The sequence below is a fragment of the Gopherus evgoodei genome, chromosome 4, assembly GCF_007399415.2.
Source record: "Gopherus evgoodei ecotype Sinaloan lineage chromosome 4, rGopEvg1_v1.p, whole genome shotgun sequence".
Classification (NCBI taxonomy): Eukaryota; Metazoa; Chordata; order Testudines; family Testudinidae; genus Gopherus; species Gopherus evgoodei.
The window spans coordinates 73,449,860-73,462,841 of record NC_044325.1 but is presented as its reverse complement, the minus strand read 5'-3'; the positions used below and the strand labels follow the sequence as shown (position 1 = coordinate 73,462,841).

Genomic DNA, 12,982 nt, shown 5'->3' with positions numbered 1-12,982 from the left:
TTTATTCTTGCAAAGACGTTTTACTCATCATATTAGCTTTCATTGGGGTTAGTCCTTTGTTTCACAGGTGTGAATAGGACCATAATTTGAGCTTGAGAACACCTTGAAATTGCTGTCTTCTAACACAGTATTTTTAGTTGTTGACACTTCTGCTAAGCTAGTAGATCAATAATGAGAGAACTCAGTTTTTCTCCGCTCTCCTCAGGTTTCTCCCTCCTCTTCTCCCCTCCTCCCCCCCAGAAGATAGTTTTTGATCTTCTACCAGACTTCATCCCAATGGTAAATACAGAATTTCGTATCAGTTAGCTCATTGTTTTTCTATCCATTGTCTTAATTTGGTTTCCTTCCAGGACAAAAACCAACATTTGTTGGATGTTAGATGTTTACATGTGTTCTAAAATTTTATGTACCTCTTTCACAAGAGTTTGAGAAAGCCACACAGTTGTGTTCACAAAGGCAAAGCTGCCACAATGGGCCATATGGGCCAGAGAATTTGTTTCAGTTGCAGCTCAGTCAGTCATGCCACTTCTCCAGAGGAGCCTCCACTTTCTGGACAGTAAGAGCTTAGTCATTCAGATTTGAAGTGTGCAAGGCAGCAACTTATTTTTCCCCTCACAAGTTTATACGGCATTACTATGCTAACTGAATTTCACTGCATCTAGGATACTTCCTTAGGTCTTAAATTCCTTGAAATGGCAAAATAATATAAGCCCTTCTTCCTTGGGTATTTCTTACTACATTCACTGACCATTCTACTGTGTCCAAGATAGGTTATGGGAAGAAGGGAGGTATGACTAAGAATTAATTTTTGACAATTTTATTTGTCATTGGCCTGTCTTCACAAATGTATTGTCACCTTGCTTTCTAGTAGATTAAACCATTAACACTATGGTTCGTAATGTCTCTGTAGTAGGTGGGAGAAGAGGACTGTAGACACACGGACTCACTCCTGCAGCGCCTGCTGCTGGTCTGTTTCAGGAATTAGCTCATTCCAGCTCCAGAGCGCCCTTTGCAGGCCGGTGATCTGCCTGTTCTCTGGTCCCGGGCCCCTCCCTGTACCCTGGTGCCCCTTTAACTGGGGTGCTGCCCCCTGGCAGTACCCCACCAATCTGGGTCTCTCCTCCCTGGGGAACCCCCAACCCACTATACCCACTTTGCCTCAGTTTTGGCTATTGCCCAGTCTCCATCTAGTCCCCATTCACTGAGGCAGACTGCAGTATCAGCCACTTATCATAAGAAAAGGGGTCTGGACTGGCTGCCTTTACCCAGCCTCAGACTGCCCCTCTGCAAGCCCAATACCTAGGTGGGCCTAGAACTAGGCTCTGCAGCCTGGGGAGTTGCTGGCCTAAGGCTTCCCAGCTCCTAAGGCCTTTCCTCAGCCCTGCCTCACTCTAAGTCACCTGGGTGAGTTCCCCAGCAGCCAGGCCTGTGTCCCTCTCCAGTCAGAGAGAGACTGCTGCTTCTAGCGTCCCTGGCCGCCTTATAAGGCCCTGTTGCTCAGTTTGAGGCATGGTCCCAGCTGCAGCCACTTCCCCCAATCAGCCAGGGTTTTACCTTGCCAAGCCCCAGCCCTCTGCAGGGCTTTTCCAACCCCTCCAGGGCCGGAGTGGGTGCTCACCCCACTACAAGGACTACATCAAAAAGAGTTAGTGTTGAATATTTTTCCCATATAAAAACTCAGTCTCTCCTGCCAATGCTCGCTTTGATGGCTACGTAAAAAACAAAGGGTTTTCTGACTGCAGAGAGTGAGCAGTGTAAAGTAAAAGCACAAAGAAATATGAACTGAATTCCTTTGTGAAAATGATGAGTGCTTTGGAAGATGCCAAGCCTTGCAGAGACTTCCAAAGTGCAACAACTAAATGATGTCTCTGTTTCTTGAATATGGTCCCTAGTGGGCAGTATTCACAATTAACTAGAACATTGTGATCAGTTTGTACCAATATTGCAATTTTATTTTATGCTGGTGACATTTTCAGAAAATGGCACTAAGAATGTGAGAAGTTGTGTGTTGTCAGAGAAGGAAGAATGAAAAAGTATTAAAAATCAATATCATGCTATGGTAAAATTAAGACATTTGTAAACTTGCACACACACTCAAAATATTTAGTTCCTAAGGAGAACTCAGAGCATCATTATATTATTCCCTTGGTCCTCCTGGATTATTTTTGTTTATTCATGAATGCAGGTTTCTAGAAAAAAATTTTTTGCCTCTGCCTGTTGAATTATAATAAGTCCACGTACCCTCTACAGGAGACCTGTCCTTCCTGATGTGCTTCATGTTCTTAGCCCTCAGTAGCTATAAATCATGGTATGTAACAGCAGCCACCCTGACGCTGATCTAATCTTAGTCATCAGTCAGGCATGTGGTTCATTTGGCTGTGGTTTTGGCTCATCAGTGATACAAGAATCCTCCACATCACCTGCTGCTTGGAAACTGCATGACTTCAGCCAGTGTCACCTTCATTTTCTTCTCCAGTCTCTACAAAATGAACCTGGTTCTCATGTACACTGGTCTAGCAATATGAAATAGTTGTAAAGCAGGTATAAATTATGTTTGCATCCATTTTAAGATGTATTTATACTGCCAAAGTGATATTATGTAATGCAAATGAGAATTAAGTTGGCTCAATGTTCTTGAGATGTCCGGCTGCACATGTACTGAACCTATAATATACCGTATTAACCATACCTCGCTGAAGTAACATTGACATGTCTTTCAATAACAACGCCCTTTTAAGGATTTACTCTTTCTTGAAGAAGAACTTCAAAAATTGTGAAAGTCCTTTGCAGGCAATAAATTCAGGACTAATGCAGGAAAATGACATAGAAGGCATTCTTCATTCCAGTCACCTAGAGGCAAGTTCAGAGATCCTAAATTGTCTCAGCCAGGGAGGAGGATATAATCTGATACGAAAGGCCGTGAGAGACCAGAGCACCTACCTATAGGCACACTGCATGACAGGGTCAGCTTATCTATTCACAAACATAAAAAGAGGATGCCTCCATTTCTTCTTAATTGCATAGGCCAACATAGCCTTGAATTGTGAGTTCTGGACTACATAGCATCTTTTCTAGATAGAATTGTTTTCCAAACCCTACAGCAGAGTCTGAGTTCAATCTGGAGCTCTTTAAGCATCAAGGTGTTCAGGATACTTTCAACTATCTTATAAATAACCCATCATCCTAGTTACCAGAGGATAATAGTGGATGGGAATACACACCATCTGCTTCACTGCCTTCCAAAAATAGTTCTGTATTCAGTTGTGGCTTTCGAAATGGAGCTGTTGAAATTGATTATTCAGGCAGTATACTTGGGAGAGTATTCACTGGGTCTCTCTAAGATTGATACACATCCCAATTCTGACATCCATTAATTCAAAATACTGAAACAATACTACCAATCTCATTTGGTGTGCATATAGCACCCAGAACATTCTCAAAAGTGATGGCTGTCTTAGCAGCAGATTTTTGTTTGAGAGAGCCAAAACTGAAATTCAGATAAAGTAAGCCTTTTCCCAGGAGGGCATATTTCTAGAGTTATATGGCTAATTTGTCATTGGTTCCACTGCAGAAGCTCATGTACGTAGAAGACCAATTCAATAAAGTAGCAGATAGCATCTACCTGATGCACGACAGATGAGGAAAGCAACAATATCAAACACATGCACTGCTTCACTTATCACTGGTCTGGATGTAGGATTACGTGCAAATTCTGGGCTCTGTGGCAAGTATAGCAGTAGTCTTCTGGGTCTACTTCCACTTGGGGCCATTGCAGGGCTTTCTTTCCTGCAGTGAAAATCAGAGTGAAAGGACTTCAATAAATTGTTTCAGCTATCTGCTTGCTCCTGATCAGAATGGCACTGCAACAAGAGTCTATTGAAAGAATGTCTCAGAACCCTATCAATGGTTAACCTGGCTACAAATGCCAGTCTGTCAAGATGAGGCTAGCTTATGATCCAAGAGCCAATCGCACATGAATGAGGATCCTTCTTACTTCAATCTTGTGGCATACCTATTAAAAGTACCTCTCAGACAAGGTGAAATCTACCCTTTGGAGTGAAACAATTGGTCTACTTTAATATGTATATGAAAATATAAAAAACATTCTCAGTCTAGTGTGACAACAGAAACAACCAAATTCATGGTAGTCACACTGGCTATCCTGAACTAACTAAAAGAAAAGCTGAACCTGGAAATGGATGTGTTCTTATTAGAATAATTTGTTGGAATGTTTAAACAGTGGCAGTTGCAGGATTCAGAGTTTATATAAACCCTATACCTCTCAATGTACATCTAGACAGCTCTAGCTTCTTCATGATCATTGAGCAACTGAGAAACCTGATAACAGGAAATGGAAGACTTGTAGACGTCAACCTAGTGCTGAATACCCTCACAGACTATCATTCAAATCAATTTGAAAATTTTCAGTCTGACTCCTTTCTATCAAAATTTTGTTCTTCATGAGTCAATCAGACAAGCTTGAGGACTCTCTCCACTTCAGTAAGTTAGGGCTCAGAATCATACCATACTTTTCAGCTAAAGGTCAATTCCATGGTTCATCTAAACCAGGGCATAGCCATAACATCTTTTTGCCCATCTAAAGAAGAAAGACTTCATCGCCCAAATATTTCCAGTGCTTTCAGGATTTATCTCGAGATATACCGTTCTCCTCCTCCCTTGACAGGTTTTGAGAAGGAATTTACAGTATCACTGAATGTTTTCTCTTTTGCTATAAGAGAAATTACATTCTCCTATCAAATTTCTTTCCATTAGTTATTGGTTGTAAGAAGGGAGGAGAGCAAATGTTCTGTTGTATTATATAATTTTCTGTGCATGTGTGTGTGTGTGTGTGTGTGTTTGTGTCCTGTTCCTGTACTGGTGTGGTTCCTCTGTGCTGAGATACAATAAAAGGATGCAATTTTCTCCGTTCCTCACTTCCTTCCTACTGCACTTTGCAAGCTAGCGTCTGTCCTTCCTGCAGTCAGTCATTGAATACTCAGAGATTCAAGCTCACCATACAGACAGATTGTGTTTTGAAAAACCCAATTGCCAGTCTGAAATCTATTTTTACAAATGAAATTTGATAATGTAGAAAATCAGCTTTACTGACAAGACATACTGAGCCAAAAATAATTATCTGTAATTGTAACAAAGCCTTTAATTTTAAAAAAGGCAAAAACTGTCTTGCGTAGAGAATAAAAGATTAAATGGATGCAAATCAGAGGTCAAGAATTATAACATTCAAAAACCATTCGGAGAATACTTCAGCCTCCCTGGTCACTTGATTACAGACCTCAAAGACTCAATACTCCAACAAAAAATCTTCAAAAACAGACTCCAATGAGAAACTGCAGAATTGGAATTAATTTGCAAACTGGATGCCATTAAATTAGGCTTGAATAAAGACTGGAAGTGGATGGATCATTACTCAAAGTAAAAACTATTTCCCTGTGCTAATTTTCCCCCTACTGTTACTCACACCTTCTTGTCAACTATTGGAAATGGGCCATCCTGATTATCACTACAAAAGTTTTTTTTCTCCTGATAATAGCTCACCTTAATTGATTACTCTCCTTATAGTTGGTATGGCAACACCCATTTTCATGTTCTCTGTGTATATATAGCTTCCTACTGTATTTTCCACTGCATGCATCTGATGAAGTGGGTTTTAGCCCATGAAAGCTTATGCTCAGTTTAAGGTTCTCTAGTCTGCCTTATTTATAAATGACCGTTTGATTTCTGAATAAAGTTCTCCACTCAATTAAATATAGCTCCTACATAGAAATTTTCTCACTCTTCTAGTCCCCATCTGGTTTTTCCCCACTTCAGTAACAAAAACTCACCACATTTTCATCTACTTACATGTGGGTAACATTTCTCCAGCTCTTCGTATTGCAGGCAAGCAGTGACTGTTTGACATTATCTGTGTGAAGTGATATGACTGCATCTAGAGAGTTGCCGCTTTCTGTTAAACACTGCTCCCATACTTGGTCTCCACAGTAGTTGTGTGCTAGAGCTATAGAGAATTGACCTGTTCTGAACACCAGCTATCAGTCTAACCAGTTTTATATGACTGATCCTAGAAGACATTTTCTAAGAAAATAGCTATTTGAGTTCATCTACATTTTGTTCCTCCAAACTTGACCAAAACCAAATAAACCATGACATATCTCTGATGCTGTTATGTCAACCATGTATTAATATGAATGTAATTCCAAAAATGTATAACCGTGAGGGCATTATCTCATTCACAGGTACACAGGATAAATATGGCCATAAATATGTATTTAGCATATTATATTAATGTTAATGTAAATGAGATGGCTAAATCACCGTGTACACACACTGAAAATGTGCTCCTAACTGTCTGAAATTAATTTTGTTATAGTGTTAGTTGTTTGGGGTGAGATGGTATTAAACCAAATGTATGTACCGGTAATTTTATTTTAATTTTTTTAAACGTCAAAAATGAAGATTATCCCCTCACACTAGGTGTTTCTGAAACCTCTGGTTTGAATAAGATAAGTCACATTTACTCAATGGTGCACTTCAACAGTACACAAGTCTGTTTGTTTGGAAGAAAAAATAAAGGCTTATTTATCTGTTTCCGATCCGTTTAGAATATTCTGTGACAAGAATTTCTCTATTTCAGGCACTAATTGGGACACTAATAGTTCTTAGTCTATTAAAAATTGTGCCACCCGGGAGATCCAAATTTAGTACCCTTTCTTTCCTAATAAAGGGCAACTGAGTTTCCCAGAACCCAGCTCAATGTTTGTGGGTTAATAGCCTTTTTTAATGACATTTTTGTGAAAAACTTGATTTTTTTCAATTATTTTTGTTTTTCACAAAATTTTTTTTTACATCGTTAGCCAAATTTTTTTAAAAACATTATCAAAACCTGAATTTTGAATGACAGTACATTAAGCTCATGTGGCTACAGGAATTAACTTTGCAGGACAGAAAAAAAAATTATTTTTTTCTCCTTTATTTCTACTTAGCAAATTCATGTGGGAAATAGATATTTAAAAACAGCAGCAAGAATAGTTGTTTTTTGAGATTTTAAGCTCTTTGGTGCATGGATTGTCTTTTTGTTATGCGTCGAGTGCCTGTCACAATGGGGCTTCGATCCCTAACAGAAGCTCCTAGGTGCTATTGCAATATATATTATAAATAGTAAAATGTTTCACAAGATTTTTAAACATTAAGAAACAGAAATATTTAAGGATGAGGAGAATCAAAGGTATAAGTTACTCTTTTTTTTATCCAAGTCATTAGTGGCTGTCAAGATGACAGTATTGGGTTGAGTTTTTTAAAATTTATATTCCTTCTGTACTATTTTCTTATAATTTTTCTTTTTTTTTTTTCCTTTTCACTTTATATCTTCCTCTTTCATTTAGAACGAACTCTCTATGGGAAAAGCTTTTCTTAATTATGTCTGAGATTTTTCACTATATTTTGTTTGTGAAATATTCTTTTAACTATGATATCTACTTGTTCCCATTTATGATTTAGTAATCTCAGTTCAGTGATTCAAAATGGAAAGATAGATATTGTTTAGAGTGATAGGTAGTGTAACAAATAACAGTGGGATGGAACTGAGCATAGGAAACTGTAGAATGAATGCCAGAAAAAATATTAACTTAAAGGTTTAATTATAAAGTAAAATATTGAATATACTGTAGGGAGGGGGTGATAAGCCTCAGAAACATTGGAAAGTACAAAAGGAACTTTACAGATTCTAATATCATGGTGAGTAATAAAGGCTGTCAAATTCCTGGATTTTGGTGATACCACTACTTGCCAGAAACATTTCCTAATGGCAAGTTTAGTGAAAATGCTTGAGCCTACATGGCATGAAAAATATTGTAAGTTGTAGATATAAGGTAATGTTCTCTAACCACAGCTTTATTTAATTATGTTAGAATTACATAAAGTCTAATCTCTTCAACAGAGATGACCCATGCCTTGCTGATAGTGTGTGGGGAAGAGGGCTGAGGGGGGACACAACCCCAAAACAGCTCGAGTCATACCTCCCCAGACAAACTTCCCCCTCTCGGAAAGCAGTGGCCACTCCCTACAGCTCCCAGCTGTTCCTCCTGCCTCTTCCTGCAGAGTTAAAGCAGAAGCCCTCTCTGCAACTTCCAGCTGTTCTTCCTGCCTCTGCCTCTCCCTGCCCTGTGCACCTTAAAACTCACAGGCTCAGCTACCTCATAGGGAGGGGGCTCAGCCACATCATGTGAACAAGCAGTCTAGGGGGGGCACATGATCCTGCATTTCTCCCCAATACACCTCTGCTCTTCAATCTCTTTCAGGGCACAATCAATATATTTGACATTCATTCTGTTCCCTTATCAGAGGGGTAGCCGTGTTAGTCTGGATCTGTAAAAGCAGCAAAGAATCCTGTGGCACCTTATAGACTAACAGAGGTTTTGGAGCATGAGCTTTCATGGGTGAATACCCACTTCGTCAGATGCATGTAGTGGAAAATTTCCAGGGGCAGGTATATATATGCAGGCAAGCTAGAGATAATGAGGTAGTTCAATCAGGGAGGATGAGGCCCTGTTCTAGCAGTTGAGATGTGAAAACGAAGGGAGGAGAAACTGGTTTTGTAATTGGCAAGCCATTCACAGTCTTTCCCTTGTGTGCTTCCTACTAATTCTGTCATCAAGCATTTTATCCAATTCCTGGTTCACAGCTTCTGTGAGGGCATATGGAACATGTTGCAGTCTTTAGGGTTCTGGTGTGACTTATGCAATATTATGACAATATCTTTTATTTTCCCAGAGGTGTTTGAATAAAGAATCATATTCCTGGACAAATCTATTGAACAGATTTCTGGAATTTACTATTTGATTCGCCCCATGTGCCTACTAGAGTATGTGTGAATTAAAGCTTATTTTCCAGCATAATAAAGGGTTTACTGTACCCTTCAATAATGTGCAGAGGTAGTAAATTATTTTTTGTCAAGGTCCAGATTTCTTGGTCAAGGTACAGTCAAGGTCCAGACTCCAGAGAAAATAATTTAAAAAATAACAGCAATAATTATGATAAATAAATAAAAAGATTTTAGGGTTTGTTCAGAAGTGTCTGGCAGTCCAGATTTGGAGTCATGGTTTGTCTGTTGACTACCCCTGCTCTACACATTATAGGGCAATTTCACTGAGTTATGTAAAATGGCCTTTAAAAATCCAAAGTTGTCTGGTTGAGAATCCCATTTGCACAGAGAAACTTGGGTAGCAGAAAGCGGGCAGTGGCATCTCTGCATCAGGGAGACACCAGAGGCAGGGGATAGGCAGAAAGGGGAATGTTGGAGTGGAACTCCACTGCATCTCATCCTATGGACCTGTGGTGGAGGTTAAGTTATTCCTTGCTGCTGTAACTACCACTGGGGTCAGGCCTCCATGTGACAGGGAGCCACAACCTCCTTTGTCCATTAACAGTGATAGTCTTTCTTACTTCCAAGTTAACCAAATAAACACACTGCTCTGACTATGAATTGGCCTTATTATCTCTCCTACTCCCTTTTTTACTTGATGTTGCATTAATTTAGAATTTCTGTCCATTTTTTTCATTATTTGCTTTCCTTCTGCAAACTGTAGCATAGCATCCACTTTTTTACAGGACATACATTTAACGTTCCTCATTCCACATTTATCATGTATCTGTGTAGATAGTCTACAATGATAAAAGGTACAATTGTCATGTGCAGTGGTAGAATTCTAATTTTGTTCTTATGCTAAAGCATCATCTTTTGATTGAAATGACTGTTAACTGTAAGGTGAGACAACTGTGTAAATGCTCATTTCTGCAGGCACAACAGAAATAAATCTAGATCCGCCCATCCTAACTAATACAATCATGTCATTGTAACTGCTCTTTTGAGAGTTAAACCATTCTGTTTACAAAATTCTGTCATGTATTGTTCTGTGCGCTTGGTTCTCCACAAGTTGATCTCAAATCATGTCTGATTCAGTTATCCAAATCACAAGACTTAGCTAATTCCCTTAATGTATTTTATATAAGTCAATAGATTCATCAGCCATTTGTATACTCAGTTTGAATTTGCACCATTCAGATATTGCATTTATAGATGGTAGGGGGAGTACCATGGATTACAGTAATGTTATTCGTTTCAATTTATCATCTGCTTCATGTAGTCCACTGATAGTCTCATCAAAGGAGTCCATCCGCATCTTATATACTGCATACAAATTGGTTGCATTTAAGTTGAAAGACTCGGGTAATGGTATATTATGGCTTGCCAGCTTTCTCAAATATCCTCACCAAACTGCTGTCTCATTACCAAATCGTATTTTCAAAGAAGCGGGGATCTGAGGTTTCAGTATAATATATTCATTTAACCATTACTATCAACAACATAATGGATGAAACCAAATTCAGTGTCTCACTCAGAGAATCCCTAAACTCTGTAGCTGAGATTTTCAGAGCTACTTAAGGGATTTGGGTGCTCAATTTCCTTTAATTATAATTAAGACTACATTTTAGTCATTGGTATTTTTAGTAAAAGTCATGGACAGCTCATGGGCAGTAAACAAAAATTCACTACCCATGACCTGTTCATGACTTGTACTATATACCCCGACTAAATCTTTGGGGAGGGGAGGCCCAGGGATGCCGCAAGTGCTTGGGGGAGCAGCCAGGAGGGCACCGTGGGTGCTGGGGGGCGGGTAGCAGCGGCGGCACGTGGCCCAGGACCCCCACTGGTGCTGGGGGGCGGTTGGTGGGGCTGGCAGGCTCTCTATCTGGCTCCACGCCTCACCGGAAGCAGCAACATCCCCCTCCCTCAGCTTCTAAGCAGAGGCATGGCCAGACAGCTCTGCACCCTGCTTCCACTCCAGGCACCGGCTCCACAGTTCCCATTGGCCAGGAACCGCAGCCAATGGGAGCTGCAGGGCCCATGCCTGCAGGCAGAGGCAGCATGCAGAGCCCCCTGGCTGCGCCTCTGCCTAGAAGTCGAGGAATATTGTTGCTTCCAGGGAGTCCCCCAAAGTAAGCGCTGTCCAGAGTCCTCACCCCCTACTGTGTCCAAGCCCCCAGCCCTGAGCTCCCTCCCACACCCAAACTCCTGCTGCCGCTGGTGGAGGAGGGCGTGTTGGCCTGACTCTGCCCCAGCAGCAGCCAGTGCGGCTAGCCCAGGGGCTGCCTGAACTGCTCAGGCAGCCCCTGGTCAGCCATACCTGCCAATGCAGAAATCACAGAGGTCCTGGAAAGTCACGGAATCTGTGACTTCCATGACCTCCATGACAAACTTGAAGCCTTAATTAGAATCGTAAGTAAATATCCAAATACTCTAGGCATATTAAGATGTGACTGCCACAAAACTGCCTGAATTGTGTGGTATCTTCCTGTTCCATAGGAAAGTTTGGGTCAACTCCAATATTCCTTGAAGTCAATAGGACTGTTTCATTTCATTTTAGTCTTCTGTTCTGTTCTGATCAGGCTTCATATCATGTTTTCAAAAATACTCATCTATTTCTGCTACTTATCTTCTTTGGATTTCTGCATAAAACAAATAGGTCTGATTAACTACACTGTGTACAATGAGGGTCTGATTTTCATTTCCACTAAGGCTGGTGCAAAAAAAAATCAGATCCTTAAATTGTTAGCAACAGTGACATAGTGTGTGACTTTTTTATTCTTTTATAACTCATTTATTTCTTAACATTTTTTACTACATACTGTAACTGCCAATTTTGAACTTTTAAAATGAAAACAGTTTTGAATTAACAAAACTTTCAGGAAGCACCTACAAAAATTATTAAATAGTGAAAAAAATATTTTTTTTAAATGAGCTAACTAAATATTACTAACAGCAGCAGAGGAACAGGCTTTGAAAATGTAAATGAAGGATTGGTGTAGAAAGCTGTCAGCCATGTGAGTTAACTTTTCCCTGGTCTAATTAGAGCTTTTCACTTTGATGAATTTGACTGTGATAGTTAAGCTTGATTGATCTAGAGGAGTCAATAGATATATGTAAGAAAACAGTTTAGTGCACAACAGGTGTAAACTACTAATGTGTTTACCTAATATGATTTATAGGGACATATTTATATTTTGTTTTCCATTCTACATATTAACAGGAGATATATCTGGTGATAATATTCACATGATAAATTGCATTATCTTGTACTTTTAATTGCTTTGACTGCACTCCACATACTAATCTGTCTCCACCATAACATCTTCTTTTTTTCCAAATTTCTTCAAATAGACACCCTTTTAAAAAATTAAAAATCTTACTACAAAAGTTTTTGTCTTTCCAAATCAATTTCCCTAAAATTTACAGTGGTTTGAGTATATGATGAAAAATATTCAGATATGGACTAATGAAAAGTTTAAGGCCCCATATTTCATGGACTATCATGAAATGAAGAAATGTTTTGATTTTTATGCACATGCCTCCCCCTTTCCAATGGAATAGTACAGCACTTTTTTCTAGTCCTGGTAGGTTGTAAAATAGCTCACCTTAAAATTAAAATACTGATTATTTATTTTTAAAGAGTCTATTTTAGGTAAGTTTTTAGAAGTTACTAAAATATATTAGTTATTCCTTTTTTCCCCAAGAAGACCTAGAATAGTGTTGGACTCATTTACTAGTAAAGCCTGAGGCCACATGCAGAATGATAAGAAAAATATTATCAACTTTTAAAATAGTTTAAAACAGTTTAAAAACATAGATGGCATGAAGAAGAAAATACATGATGGTGTGATACAGTGCTTTATTGGCACTTAGTTGGGTTAGTTTACAAAACTTGTAAATTGTAAACCACTTGTAATACAGCAATTCCAAACTCATGACAATAAAACCTTTATGCCAGGCCACACTATCATGAGTATATGTGTATATGTTTGTTATGGTAATTTTCAATCCCCTTTACTTGAAAACCCATACCATTTATTTAGGAAGCACCACCTAATGGGTGTTTATGTGGTCTATATCTTGTATAAATAAAAGCTT

General features: G+C 39.2%; 1 protein-coding gene across 1 annotated transcript in view; it reads left to right on the top strand.

The window, feature by feature from the left end:
• Nucleotides 1–12,982, top strand: part of GPHN (gephyrin) — a 562,913-nt gene that overhangs the window by 382,918 nt on the left and 167,013 nt on the right.